The 15,730-nt window shown below is 41.0% G+C and overlaps 1 protein-coding gene across 2 annotated transcripts in view; it reads left to right on the top strand.

The window, feature by feature from the left end:
* Nucleotides 1–7,740: 7,740 nt before the first annotated feature.
* The window catches only part of LOC124306872 (dopamine D2-like receptor), a 125,029-nt gene continuing 117,039 nt past the window's right edge, over nt 7,741–15,730 (top strand). The window contains exons 1-2 of one of the 2 annotated variants that reach the window (XM_046767977.1): nt 7,741–7,970; nt 8,128–9,452. The gene's annotated coding sequence lies outside the window, so the exon portion shown is untranslated. Of the gene's footprint in view, nt 7,971–8,124; nt 9,453–15,730 lie in introns of those variants that run through there. The other variant, XM_046767976.1, reaches the window with a different exon arrangement.

The raw sequence follows: 15,730 nt of genomic DNA, 5'->3' as shown, positions 1-15,730 counted from the left end.
CAGTTCTGTAGATATAGTACGGCGAGCAAAGTCCGATCTCTCCTGAACCGCTTTGTACACCCCTGAGACCATAGTTCCAAATGCGATTACGGCATATGTGCGACAGCCGACACGATGATGTCAGTATAATGCTGGTCACGTTTGCAACTCATCTATAATACGGCTCGATGACGTTGCCTCGACCTAGAGCTTTATATGTATATACAAATTGTCAATGTAAATTTACAGTTTTCTATTTCACATCGGCGTATCTTCTTTTCTTATCCTCACGCAATACACCTTCGATACATTCATGCAGCTGGTAATTGCATAGATGCATCTTTTGTGCGATAATATAAATTTTTTCAAATTCACTTCACGCGATTTTTCGGTGAGCTGTTCTTATTTTGCTTTTGTTCTCCATAACATTTTGAAGGAAAATAATGTTGACGTCGTGGTTCTACGTACATATATTTTGTCATTTAGTTGCAGAGTTAGATTATAACATTATGATCTTCCGCATGTGTTAACAGCTGTGCAGAAGAGAATTGTCCGCGTGTATTGATTGGCGGTGAAACACATACGTATACGTATTATCAGATTATGCAAACGTGGCGTTGAGAGGAAGATGAGAAAAAATTATATAATTCAATAATTTATGGCATTAGAATTTAGCTGCAGATATATTTTAAACTGATATCCTGGTATGAGAATCAAGGTATGTGATAACGCTAATGTACGACCGTCAAACGGAATATATATACAGCTGTGATTATCAACGTTCCCGAGCCGCGACCAAGCGAGCACAGTAATATCCTTCAACGCGTGATATTGCTGGCTAATTAGGAAATTACGTACTAAAATAACACGGGAAAATGATACAGGTAACCGTGTTGACTACCATATATCTGTAGATATCAACTTGCGAATGTTTTATGTACAACCGTGCAACTATGTTACTCGTGCTAATTTGCAATAATTCAAAAACGCAAAATCATCGGACAATCTAGACGCGCAGCGAGTTTTTATTTACGATTAAAAATTGCTCTTTGTTTTCAACTGGACTCAAAAGAGAGTCAGATTTTGGCCATCGTAATTTACCTTCGCGTTAATTCGGCTCTCGCCGTTCGTACTATGGAAGCTTTAATTTTCTCGTCGCAAATCTATTTACATAGAAATAAATAATTGCAGCACGTTGGGATTCAAATCTAGCGCGGTAAGGACAGCTGCAGAAGGTAGGCGAATAATCAAATGTAAATATATGTAATATTCTCTGTATAGATTAATATATACTGCCTAGCTGCAGAGGCTTAAGTGGGCTAATGGAACCGAGTCTGCAACGGAGAAATCTTTCAAACATAGAACGGAATATGCAGTCCTTTGAAGTCGGTCTTAACGGTCGGACTAATTTCTTTGCCCAAAGTTCTTTTCTCATGCCATTTTTAAAAAATCTTTTCTCTGTAATTTGTTTGCACGTAAATTATATTCTGTTTAAAATATAGTCCGGGTTTTCATCATCGTGCAGTGTACTGAAATAAATTTTGAAAAACTTGTATATTTGTATTATTTGTAAAATATACATATACAATGATATTATTCAGCTAGATTTTAACCTCGCTTGAATCCTTAATAATTGACTGAAATTCCATGAAATAATCCAATTATATGAAACTGAAGAGTCGCCTCTGATTTTCCTCCATTCATTCCATGCCTCGAGAGCATTTTATTATTCCGAGATAAAGCAGTCGAATCAAGAGCATTTTGCCGTACGAAGTACAACCAACGATTTTACGAGTTGATCTTAAATTTTCACATTACTTCTTACATTCAACTACAATCTTCGGTAGGACGAGGTAATTTTTTTTTCGACAATCCATACCGACTTCAATTGGAAATAAATCAGCGTTCGCTTTCAATGTGCAACGTATCATATATTATATATATATACGTACATGCATGCGCGTGTGTAATATACATGAAACGAAGTGGAAAGCCATATACCAATGTCGGGTATACCTCACACTTTTTCACAGACCCGTGGGATTTTCACACCCGCCTGATATAATTCTAGATTAAAGAATCCTTAGGAAATTTACCATTCAGCCGTACAGGGAAAAAGTTCAAATTATCTACAGACCCTGCGAAATGTGCACGCGTGCATATTAGACTATATATTATACCATATATCACGCGCCGGACCTTGAATCGAAAATAAAAATTCAATAAAAATACTGAGAATTCCGTAAGCCCTCTGAAAAATACGCAAGCTTGACTTTGCCGATAGAAAGAAATGGCTCAAGTTTTTCTTCGCGATAGGTATAACGCATAGATGCATACCAATTCGTGGGAAAAATCGGCGATTGTTTTTTTCTGCCACAATCTATCGATCGTAACGGTATAGGTATGACATATATCTATAATGAAATTTGTAAATTTTCTTTCTTTATTCGGGATTGGAAGTCGATCTCAACTCGATTTTCCGCCTATTTTCAGCACCGCAGTTCCACTTGATTGAGATTTTTATTACAGGGAGAGAAAATCGCGGCGTCGCGTCGTATAGTTACACGAGGAATAAAAATGTTCGACTTCCGTTTTAAACGAGTCGTATTCCAGGTTTGCAAACGAGCGCTATAACGCGTTCAACTCCATTGCGTGATTAACTCAGGGATTTATGCAAGTACACCGAGGTATACTTTTGATTCCCTGACCGACTCAGCAGCTTTTATGTATACGATCAAGCTTTACTTTCAAGCGCGAAGCAACACATATAGTACCGGCCTCATATCGTGGTCCACGATTAACACGCCGCCATGTTCCCTCCACTTTTTTCATTTTCGTTTTCTGTTTCCCTCCAACGTCCGGCCCAGCAGTTACTCTAACATTGAAAGGGTAACCCTACGGACCTTTTATACTCGTAATCGTGTCGGGGTTTTCCAACGTTTTTAAATATTTTTTTTCTACTTTTCCCATTAATTTGAAATTTCTTTTTTTATTTTTATTCTTATTTTTATTTACATTTTTTTCTCTCTCTTTCACTCCACCTTCCGTCTAATCGTGATGAATCTGCGTACAGACCGCCTCGAGGTTCGCCAAACCCAAAACCGCCACCACCTGTATCTCTCCGATCGCAAAAACACACGACGCTAATTAATACCGCGTTGCTTGTGGTCAAACAGTGTAATGTGTATGCGAAGTATTGCGTGTAGGCAACCCTAGACGCCACCTTCATATCGTATGGCTGCACACATGTTTGCCTTGTACGGATTAACAAAGGTACGAATTATTCCCGAATAAAGACGTTGCGTCAATTTGCGATCCGGAAATCATCAATATTGTCAAATTCCATTAAGATTCATTGAAATTTGTGTGAATTTTCGAGTTTTCAAAAGACTGGGGGTGACTGCGATCTCGCGAATGAAATTTGCGAAAGTCTGTAGGTGTAAGGAAATATTCAAATATCGAGCGATTTGAAAAATAGTTTGAGTTTTCAACAAAACCTAACAAAAAAATTTTAACTTGACGATGCGAGCTCCAGATATTGTTGAAAAAATTCAAACATAACAAGAAGAGCCCTTATTTCAGACAAGCTTGCAGTACCTGGTCCACCTTTCCCCCCGTTGTGGTAGCAACAAACGGTTAGCCTTGGCATCACGTAAACGAGCAAACAAGCCTGCAATGTAGATTTTAACAAGTGTTTGCGACTCGCAACACACAACGGAGGCATACATATAATGCATAACCATCGACTTGACGGTTGAACGCAACATAAAAGCGACACAGAGTACCCCCGAGTAAGTGTATGATTATCGCAGAGGGTGAGTTGGGTCAATTTTCATTCGCTCAACCCTGCAGCTATCATGTTATATGCTCCGAGTGAATACACTTTGGCTAATGATAGGTTTTATCCGTTCGCAAAATCAAAGGCAAGCACGATGTTCCCGAAAGAGGTCTGACATTATTTTTTCGGCGTGAACGATGTTGCCTGATATCACATGAAAGGTATCTTACGCTTCTCAATAAGCATCGAGATCGACGTATTGTAACCGCGTCTAAGCATGTGCGAGAAATATATCAAAGGCCGTACGATCAAGATCGGCGGAAACGGGAAGCGGGTGAAATATTGTCCTCTTTTACAATTCATTTCGGAGGAAAATTTGTTGGGACTTTATGAATTTATCGCGCTTGGCATCAAGCTCTGTCTGTCGCATAATGACGGAATAAAACAGGCCGGGTTCACGTGACGCGTGAAAATCTATAAAGGAAAGTTGTTGGGACGGTCGGCTGCACCGTGGAGGTATTTTGTAACAATCCAAACGAAACGTCGAATTTTACTCACTCTCTGCGATTCAGGAGAGACGACCTCGTTTGTATTATATACAAGGGAATTACGCCGGGTGTTTATTTCTCTCACAATCGTCTGGACGTCCGTTATAGGCTGGACGTGGAAATTATTGTTGGCAAAGCGTCGAATCGCGTGTCGCGTAATTCCGCTAGATACGCAGGCAGGTTTGAGGTGACATTTGGTAACGTCGATTTGACGTTATGCGCAGGAATCACACGGATTTTCAAATTACACCCGTCTCGAAACGAGAGCCGTAGGGAAAAAAATACGGCTCCGCTTTAACGGTGGATGAAATTAGTACCTACGGTGATTCTGTGTGAGCAAAATGATTCGACGTGATGTTTTTTCAGCAAGTTAATTTGCTTTTTTCTTCGTCTCTTCCTCTGCGAGAGGAATTAAGTTTTCGCTATATACGACGACGGTAATTCGCCACACCGTATAATTTTTATCGTATTGTCAATAAACTCGCGAATTCGAGCAGATATTGCATAATATATTAGTTTCAAATTATATCTACATTATTTTCAGTAACGAGATTAAAGTGAAGTATTCTTCTTTTATTTCCTTCTATTCACCCCCTCTCTATCTATATATCTGTATTAATCCAGGTAAAATGCCGGATGTATGTAAGAAATGAGGACGAGGAGAGCGGTGCTTTTTCTAAAGCTGTTCATTGGGGGGGGGGTGGGGGACTATTTCTTCTTTTATTATATAACTCGCGAGAAAGTTGCGAAAGGAATGATTGAATTTGTAATTTAATTTATATTCACAGCGGCTTCTTCTGTACAGCCCGCCAGCATGGCAGCTGCCGAATAAGTCTTTCTGGGTCGTACATATCCTGCGGCAAGCAGAAGGAACGCGTCGCTTCTTGCAATAATTGTTGTTATTATTATTATTATTATTATTATGGTTAATATTATTCTTACTAAGATATAAATCTGTCAAAAAACTTCTTCTCAAGAGGATGAGTTTTCAATGATACGGATATTGTAGTCCGCAATTCATCTCTTGAATCGTATGAATTTATATTAATATTGTGATGAAATCGGCAGCGATCATCGAATTTACGTGGATCTCCTTCATCCTGTACCTACATTAGGGTGGTCCTGATTAAGGAACTTTTTAAAAATTTGACCGGGATGCCATCCTAAATTGGGGCCAAGTAAATATATAGTAATATCCTGAAAAGCACAAGTTCTCTATCGCCATCGTAAATCCTATCGCAAGGTCTGTGAAATTTGACATTTAAAACATACACTCCTTTACTAAAGTTTCAGTAAACTTATATTTGATCGTGGGACTGATTATTTGCAAAAAAATCTACAAGCGTAAGAAATCAATGAGAACCGATGCTACTATTTGATGAAAAATATTAGCATCGTCATTGAAGCATTTTATGTCAGTAGTCCAGTGATATCAAACTCGCAAAAAAGTCAAATTCTAATTCTGGCACATCTGACATAGAAAGGAATAGAAATTAAGTGAAAACGGGTGTATTTTAAGTGACAAACTTCACAGCTCTTGCACGGAGACTTACGATTGAGATAGAGATCACCGCTTTGGAGGAGATTTTTAATCATGAATTTATTTGGAACCAAGCTGTGGGTCGAAATTCTAAAGGGTCGAAAATGAAAAAAAAAAAAAAAAAACACTCCGCTGTACGTAGATGTATCACGTACTTCTAAGCGGACATAAAACAGGGCCTAGGTCAAAGCGAGAATTGATCACCGAGTAACGAAACACTTTCGTCGACGTTTATACGTTTTCGATATCGGATCTCGTGAGGGATAATATTGTCGATGGTATTTCTCGCGTTGTTTATTATAATACAATAAATATACGTATACGTGTACAATACGTACATACCATAAATTACGCTGCAGTCGTTAAATTAATCATTTTCAAAATTAACCAATTTGGAGCTAAGCTTTCGCCGGGCGCCCCTTTCGGATTAAAAGACCTCGTCAGAGTTTACTCGCATTTTCAAATTAAGTGCCACATCCGACGATAATCCGAAAGTATTACACATAAAATTGTGGTGATGTTGTTTTACTTGGTTTTTTTGGTTTTTTTTTTTTTGGATACAGCCACACAGATTATTATACACCTGCCTCAAGACCGGCGTTGAAGTAAATGACCGTAGTAAGAGAAAAAACATGAAAAACCCGTCCCTCGTCTTACCGGAGCTTTTCTTCAACCGCTACTCGGCGGGCTTAACAGCGATGCTTACGGTATATACCCACCTGTATATCTGGGACTTGTTTTAATATTGACATAAACAAGGGGAAAACGATAAAGAATGTCGTCGTCGGCGTCACGGCCCTTTGGGAGGTCGGAAAAAAGCTGCAGCCTAGACCGAAAATTCGGACCTCAATAAGAAAAAAGTGGAAGCATACGTGTAGGTACATGCAACATTATACACGTAGGTATGTGTACACATATATTATACATAAGTATATGATATGTACGTGGGTGAATAATACATGGGCGGGCGGAGAGATTCGGTGAAAAGAAAAGCGAACCAAAGTCCTGCAACGGCGGGATCGGGACACGGGGATGGTGAAAAAATATTCCAAAGCCATATTTAATATATTATGTAGCGGCCACTCAATACCGACGCCGCTTGGCGTCGGCGTCGCGCTCATGCGCACCCCCAAAAACGACGCTTACGCCCTATTGTCGCGGTCTATTCCCCGAGCGTTTGGTGTCGAGGAGAAACATCATCAGCAGCTCTCTTTTACCCCTCTTCGAGAGGAGGGAGTCTGTATATATTTTGCCTGCAAAAAGTAACCCCACATGTACACGTAACAAGACCTGATTTTCTTTCACCGCAAACATACGTAACGTTAGTTACTTGTACGTTACACGCTGGTCAGATGTCCCAAATTTCCCTCCAAAAATCGAATCTCCGACACGGATCGATCGATAATTCGCTTATACGCCTCGCGCAATGACACGTATCGCACGCAATCGTTTCCACGAATCATTCGTCTTGATTCGATAATTCCGCATAGGGTGCAGGGTGACAGGGATGGGGGAGAGGCGGAAATCCCCCAAGGAAATCTTATTCCTCGCCCGTGATACTCATACAGGTATATACATACATTGTAGGTACGATTTTCTCTCACGCTTCGGTATATCATGTACGTATATACCTGTAAGGTAGGTACGTAATAGTTGTAAAAAAAGAAAAATGTGAAAAAATGAGGAATAAAATGATAAAGCATCCCTCAAGCGCCGCGGCACCCTCGGACTTGGGCCGCGACTCGTATTTATAAGGTTGGTGCAAAAGTTGATACTGCGAGCAACCCCGCGTCGCGGTTGCCGGTCGAAGCTTTCTCGGCGATCCTCCGGGGGTTGGGATGGGGGATGGTTTGGGAGACTGTATAACCCCGTTTGGCTTCGGAGGGTCGTGTGTCTCACAGTCGGTTGCTGGCTGGTCGAGGTACAGGTGATGCCGGCATCGTGCGCGGCACCCTCTTAATCGCGTTTCGTAGACAACCCTGCAGCGGATCAGCGTCGAGGGCGTTCGGTGGGCGTCGGGAAGAGGAGAGAAGAGGAGAGGAGAGCGAGTGCGAAACATTTTTAGAAAACTGCCGTTTCCTACCCTTGACGCGGACCTGTCCGTCAACCGGAGAGTGGATATTCGGTTGTGTGAATTTTCGTCACGGTTACACGGCGGGGGAGCTTTTCACTTTGTTTTCTTTTTTTTTTTCTTAATGTTTGTTTTTAATTTCGCCGAACGGAATTTTTGTTCGTTTTTTTTTCCTCTCGCCTTTATACTTTCGTTTCGATAATTTTCTCAGCCTTGTCTAATTTTCGTGCAACATGTGAATTACAGTTGTAATTACTGTCGCAATAATATTTCACGCAACGCGGACAATCGCTGGATAAACAAGTTATAACAATGTAAACTACTTGTCGTACGTAAAGTGCGTTGTAATAGCCAGTGCGTGATTTTAACCATATGTAGTTTTCAATGTTTGTTATTTATTTTCAATAACGATGATTGAGAGAGAGAGAGTAAGAGTTTTTAATTACTGTTATCGTTGCAGTAGGTGTGCGATTTAATATTCGTCGTCGCGTGTCGTAATATTGCGGGTAATCGTACGAAAAATTGCCATACACTCGCACGCACACACACGTTCTCATCTGTAATTGTAAAACACGTCGTTTAATTGAAAGGTCGATAAAATTTGAAGATATATCATTTTATTCGGAAGTGTTTATGTTTCGTAATTAATTCGCAAATCTCGACGTCGTCGATCTTGTCGTTTTAGACGAATTTGATAAAATAAAAAACATTGTATGAAACTTTTCACGAAAAGAACCGAAGCTAAAAAATAGTGTTCGTGTAGGAGATCTATAAAAACTGACTGATCCAGCGGGAAAACGGAGTAAGAAAAGTAGACGATACACGGTCGAATAATAATAATAATAATAATAACAGTTGTGCATTACATTCGACTAACTTCGTATTTGCTTGTTTTTTTCTGTAACATATTATTTTTCACACACGCGATCTGTGTGGAAAAGTTTCTCGGTTGTATAAAAGAGAAACCCCGGCTACAGCCGGAGGAAAGAAGTAACTTTTCGATCAGAGTGAAAAATATTGAATCAATTTTCGTACGTGAATGGGAAGCGCGGGCGAATCCCTCGCCATTCAGGAGGGAAAAAATTGATTTATAGAAAGGAGATAAATAAACTCTTCACTTTACACGTGCCCGGAAATTCCCGCGTGTATGATAATACCTACGTGTGCGTCTCGTTGACGTTTATAACAAGTGTACGACACGCGTGTCACGAACAATAAAGTGCGAGTAAAAAGAGCGGAAATTATTTTCATCAAACGATAAAAAGAATCGAAAGCAAAAGAAAAAAATGTTCGCGACAATGACTAATAATAAACCTTTGCTCGGATTGAACCCTCCGAAAACCAGTGTCATTGAAATTTTAAACAATGTCTCGAGATCCGAGATCGCTGTAAATAATAGTGGGTAAGCTAAATAATAATAATAACAATAACAATAATAGTAACGGTGGAAATATTCAAGGACGAAGAAGAAAGGATCCAAATTTGCCGATTCGATCGAGAAATAAATCAGCGATAATAAAAGATTGAAAAAAATTGGTAAGTTATTCGGATAAACGGATAAGTTATGAGAAAATTTTCTTCTTTTTTTCTTTTTTTATCGCAGGATACAAAGTCGCGTGCAGAGGCCAGATACCGTATATCTTATTGTCCTGGCCGAAAAGGATTGCCCCGAAGTTTCCCCGGGGGAAGGACGATGTGCGTGTTCGTTAGATAATACCCATATAGAAAACGTACAGTTACCGTCCTCGGATCCTTTGCCCTTATTCAGAGAGGCTGCAGGGCTCTTAATTGGCTAAGCGCGATATCTGTACAAGATAGGAAGAATTCAATTATTTCTCACTTTGTGCAAATGTCAAGTGTATAAGGAACGAGTAAAAGGAAGGGAAGGAAAGGAAGTGAATGGGAGGAGAGGAGAGAGAGTCGAAGAGTGACAAAGTCTCGCTTCTATAACTTTATTGTCCGATCTCGAACAACGCCGCCTCTCCTCCCTCTGATCCTTCTACCCTTTTACTCTCCGGCCATTGATTCTTTCGTTCCATAATTCCTTCTTCCTCAATTATTTTCTCGAAAAGAGACAACAGCGGGAAAGTACTCGGATTTCAATATTTCTCGGCAGTAGGTCGACGGGCGTCCCTAACGTACCTCGTTCGTAACATAAATTACGTATTTACAGGCGTTATTACATATACACAATCTAATAACAGTTACGAGCTCGGCGTGCCGGCAATTTTGCGAAAGCTCTTCGAAGCTTCGATGCATTATACACCAAATCGTTCCGCGAGGCGCACCCCACTTCGCTACGAGCGATTCGCTCGTATACCTACCGTCACGGCGACGAGAATTCTCGCCGATATTCCGGTCGGAATTATTATGATTATTGTTATTATCGTTATCATTATTTTCATTATATTTTGCCCCAAGTCGAACGATCCGCGCGAAAAACGTCGTTACGGTAATCGAGAATTTTCAATCGAACTACGCGAGGACCGTGCGTTTTGACTGTAGTGCGAGCTGATGCTCGGATGGCATTATGTATGCATATATACGTATAATATATGTGTATACATAATTATATACCCGATGTACGTATATTAATTTCACCGTATTTAATCGTCCAGCTAACAGCCTTCGAACACGGTTCGTGACACAGGTAATTTTGTGTATATTAACATCGTTTTGAGATCGATAGTTACACACGCGAAAGGGTCTGGAGCGAGTAATACGCAAAAATCCCCCCCCCCCCCCCTCACACATACACGATTTGTCCAAGTACCAGGCAGTCCCGATGTGTTGTACATAATGATGCGGCAGAAAACATGGGTATGCATATGTAAATGGAAATTTGCGAAACTGCGAGAGGTGTACATGTGTGATAATGTGTGGCTGCACGATGCATAATACAACAGGGTGAAAGGAGTCGAGATTTGTTTATTTTTTTCACTCTATTCCGCTATTCATTTTACCTTTTTTCATTCGTATAATATAATAACACGAAAAACGCGTCGGGGTATAATTTCCGAGTCTCGTAAGTTTTCGTCCACTTAGATTTTCACCTTTTCCTGCGGGGAAATCGTGCGGATTTCCAATTCCATCTGTTCAAAGCACCCCAATGGCTGTATTACGTGATACAGCGGAATATATATTATGCCTGATACATGTTTATATGCTAGATCAGATGCACGTATTCCTGTATAGAAAAAGTCGCAGGTCCTCTCAGATACCTCTCAGATCCATGCCTCTTCTGGGATTTGGCGAAAACAAAAAAAAAAAAAAAAAAAAATCATTCTTTCGCCTCTCGTAGTTGGCCTTTTTTTTTATTCCTTTAAATTCTATTTTATTTTTTTCTCCATCTCTTTCTCATCCCCCTCCGTTTTTTCAACCCCGACTCGGACCATTAAGGCTTAAAAGCCACAGTCGTTAATTCCGTAAAAAGGAAAAGGCAATATATTTTGAAAAAGAGCTCCGTGCCCTGTGTATATACATATATTTGTATATAAACATGTCTACCGGTATTTTATTTTCTTCGGTGCCCAACCAATTTTACGGGCTTAAAATAATTTTCTGGGTGTGCAAGACTCTTCTTCGCGGCCCCTTCGCTTCCTTTCCTCCCCTTTTTGGCGGGAGGGGAAAAGCGAGTACGGCGCTGAGGGGGAGGGGAGAAGGAGCAGGCGTCATTAGTAGAGCTTCGCGCTAATTGTCTGTAATTAATTATGTAATTATTTCATTAATTTATCTAAGGTGACCCTGCAGCGGCAGCTCGTAGACGCGATGGCGTTCCGTCCTTCTCCGCCGCGCGACGACACCTGAAACAGCAATTCTCCTCTCAATCTCGCCTTTGTCGATGATATTTTGAATATAGCCGAACAAATTGCTCCGGCCAAGAGTACTTGGTTCCAACTTATTTTTTTCGCAATCATGTAAATTGTACACATCGTACTCAACGTGTATTCAAGATTACATAACGCTGTACGTAACAAGCATCCGCAAAACTGACTTCCAGAATTAGTTTGTTAATTGGACTAGCTATTTAGTGTAATTGCTTTCGTGCTGTACAGACCTATGTTGTAGGTACTCGCTGCAGTAAAACGAGATACCGCACCGTTATCGTTCCATCCACCCTTATTTTCGTACTCCTACATATATTCAACCAATTAGCAATTTCTAAAAGCGTCTCAAGCGTTCAACTGTTAGAATTACGTGTGCCTGAAGCTAATTTGGTCAGAATAAAAAGAAAATCTCTAGATTTCTAAATATCACATCGTGTTTAACGACCAACTTTTCCACGGCTATAATAAAGACTCGAGAAAGTGTGGATAAAAAATTTCAAAGAATCCAAATACAAGTCTGCATCTAAATTTGAACTGTATTTAAGCCGTTAATTTTCTTCTACTTCTTCTTAGACTGTTTTGTTGTTGACGAAATAGGACCAGGTCACTTTCTTTCGTTGGCGAAAATATTTTTATAGCAAGCTGCTACGCGGTCCAGGGTTCACGTATCGATTAGATCCAGCCTTGTCGGCGCCGCGATCCGACACGACAAAAAATAATTTCTTTTTACAGGCGAACGTTTAGCCGCATGCACGTTTCTGTTTCCGGTTAGAAGGATTGAAAAATTACGAGTGGTTCTTTGCTTCGACACTCATAAATAGCGGTGTTTACATGCGTAAGATTACATCGTATACGCACGTATTGTCGGATTTGGAAAAATTTGATTCATTTAAAACCTCATTCCTCACTCTTTTCACATCATCACTCCGTAACTCGGTTTCGAGTATTTATTATTCCGAAATTCATTTTCCAAACCAAGTACCAGTTTCAGGCTCTTTCAATTGAAAAAGTTTCAAATATATGTTCATACATATATATATATATTTTATCTAAATAGTTTCGAAGGTTTTTCAACAGTTATTGACGTTCCACATTGCTTCAAGTAATAACACCATCTTCACTGCTTTCTTCGAGTCACGTAGCGTCGGCAGCGATTTAACGGCCGCACATAACGTTAAATTTATGGAATAGTAGGGGCTAAACCGTTTAGGGACTGTCAGCTTCATTTCCGAAAATAATATAAGGTTTTCGTGGACGACGCGATTTGCTCTCAACATCCTTGTAAGTCGCTTGGGTGAATTGTCTGGCTACAAATTCTCCGCAGACATTCTGCATAGCCCAAGCGAATGTTTTTCGGTTGGAATTCGGTTTGGAATTTAGTCGCGAAGAAACTGTTCGTCTGAAGGTCGGGACTGAATAGCCAAACTTTGATGTACGTCGGTTAGAAAAGTGAAGCAAGAAAAAAAAAAATACCGCGAGTCGGGAATAGACGCTCTCGCCTCGACGACATTTGTTCTGAAAAGCAAGTGGAAGAAGAGAAAAAGAAAAAAAAAAGCGATAATGAAAAGAACGAAAAATTCGCAACAACCGAAATGAGGCCGAAGAGACATATCGCTTTTCTCTCAGATTACCATGCCGGCAATTTTTTCGTTTAACGACTATCTAAAAGGGGACACGTTAGTCCAACACCAAACTTTTTTTAATAAACATCAAATGTTTACTGTCCGTGAAATTTGAAAAAAAAAGTATTCTTCTACACGTTTGAATTGATTGTATTCATGAAGTTCCTAGATGTCGCATGTCGGTTTGAATCACGTGTAAAAGTGGTGTTCCTCGAAAAGATCCTTGCGTCACAATTTCTCGATTTAGAATTTCAACCAATTCCACAGCTTTTCTATTTGCGTAAAGAACAAAATTTTTCATCCGATTCAATCTATTTTTGAGTGTAAAACAATCAAAACATAAAACAATCATGCGAGGAACATATCCGTAGAAAAATTTTGGAATTCTTTTCACGCGCCCTTTTCACGAGTCAACTGCGGTTGATCAGCCGAAAACGGTGCGAACGAAATGGCAGCCGAATAATCAATATTTCCTGAGTCCATAATTCCTTTGAATTTGATCCTGATTACTTTAGACAGTCACTTCCGGGCGTTATATAACCGAGTGCTTAGCCCGCGATGTTTGTTGTCGTCTTGGCGAGGATCCCCTTCAGAAGCGAAGGATAATACCGACTGCGGGGAATGGGCAAGGATGTCTTCGCGGACGTTTGTGTGGAATGGTTTAAATTCCAGGCGTTCATTGAGAAAGAGTCTCGTGGGTGTTTTTCACAGTCGGTTTGATAATACCGGGCGGGCTGCCCTCAGCCCTGAGACGTTTCGTTCAAGGGGTTAAGTTTAACCACGCACACTCGAAGAAAGGTGTACCTCGCTGCACTCGAAAGCGGAAGTCGCAATTGCATGGAGTTGGTTATGAAGTTGGTCCGAGTCACTCGCGAAGTTGGACGAGGTCATTTTTGGTCCACTTGAACTATTTCGAGTGGATGAAGTCCTCGACTGAGACGTCCGCTCGATTCGAGAAGGATCCTCGGTCCTTTAGATCAGGCTGCAAACTGTCCCGGAGAACCTGTCGAGTTCTCCAACAGACTTGCCGCTGCAGCGTTTTATCTCGAGCAGATTTTGAATCCTTGGAAGTAGTACAGGCGCAACAAGAGGTCACCACGGGAACAAGGAAAAGGCCGAAGGGCCGAAGGAGCAAACGGAAGCCCGGTATCACGTCTGGGTCGCTGGATGGATGAGGCAATTTCTGTCTTTAAGTGGCTCCCGACGGTCTGAATCCAGTCGCTCGCTCTATGAGACGACGGAATGAGTTGCCGCGATCTACGAAGTGCTGAGGGTACAAGGGAAGGGATGGAGAGTAGCCATAATGATATCTACCCCCGGTGCTTCCTTCTGCAGGAAGCTTTTACGAGGAGGACTCCCAGCGTGAGCTACGTCGAGATGGCAAACCAGCCGGGGAGGATGATCTGCGACCTCTGGACCATTCGTAACCCTCCCTCCCCCATTGCACCACAATCATATGTGTTTTTCCTGCAAGTCTCACACGACGTATATACATCCCCGTGTCGGATCGTAACCGCAAATACCTTTCGCTGATCCTTCACGCTCACGTTCCTTACTATATATTGACTATTCGATTTGAATGGTGATTCTCGAAGGCATGGTTTACTACCCTCAACGGTCGGTGGCTGTATATAGACTTCACGTATACACGTCCTTTCACGTTACGACGGAGATATATGGATGCCGTTGAATGGACTAAAAGTTTTACCGTACCGTTGCAGAGTTGGTTCTTTCTATTTTCTTTGTTTTATGTTGTTTTTTTTTGGTTTTTTTTTTTTTGTTTCTTCCAGTTTCATAACAGTCGCGAAACTGGTCAGGGTAAGAGGGATGAATAGAAAATATATCACTCGAATTAGAAAGAAAAACAATTGCGAAGAGTTCCTAACATTGTATATAGCGGAGGTAGACCGACGAGAGATCCTTGGAGGGTCCTTGAAATGACAAGGTGGAAGGGGTTGTAAGACAGGCTCTAGCATGCGGATTTACGGTTGCATAAAATATATCTCGGTGCTGATCTGAACTAAGTGAAGGCCTACCGTGTACTTACGTACCTGCGCCTACTACGATTCTAGATCCAATTGCTGATCTCTCCGCGGCTACGGTTGTGGGCCGAGCGGGCGGCCTTGGAGCGCAAATCACACGTAATTTCCGTTCAGCTCAATTTTTTTTTTTTTTTTTTCCTTAGCTCTACCCTTTTTTTCCTCTTCTCTTCATCCACCGAGTCGAACAGCGATAGAGCGGTGATTCCGTGTCTCACGATATCACCTCCGCTAACACGTACGAGCTACGCCGATAAAAACTGTGAGAGTATAAAAAATGGCACCCAAATCTTGAGACCGAAATCTAGTCATTTCACGGATGAAAG

The sequence above is a fragment of the Neodiprion virginianus genome, chromosome 6 (genome assembly GCF_021901495.1).
Source record: "Neodiprion virginianus isolate iyNeoVirg1 chromosome 6, iyNeoVirg1.1, whole genome shotgun sequence".
Classification (NCBI taxonomy): domain Eukaryota; kingdom Metazoa; phylum Arthropoda; class Insecta; order Hymenoptera; family Diprionidae; genus Neodiprion; species Neodiprion virginianus.
The sequence above is the reverse complement of the archived record's forward strand: the minus strand, read 5'-3'. Positions and strand labels throughout refer to the sequence as shown.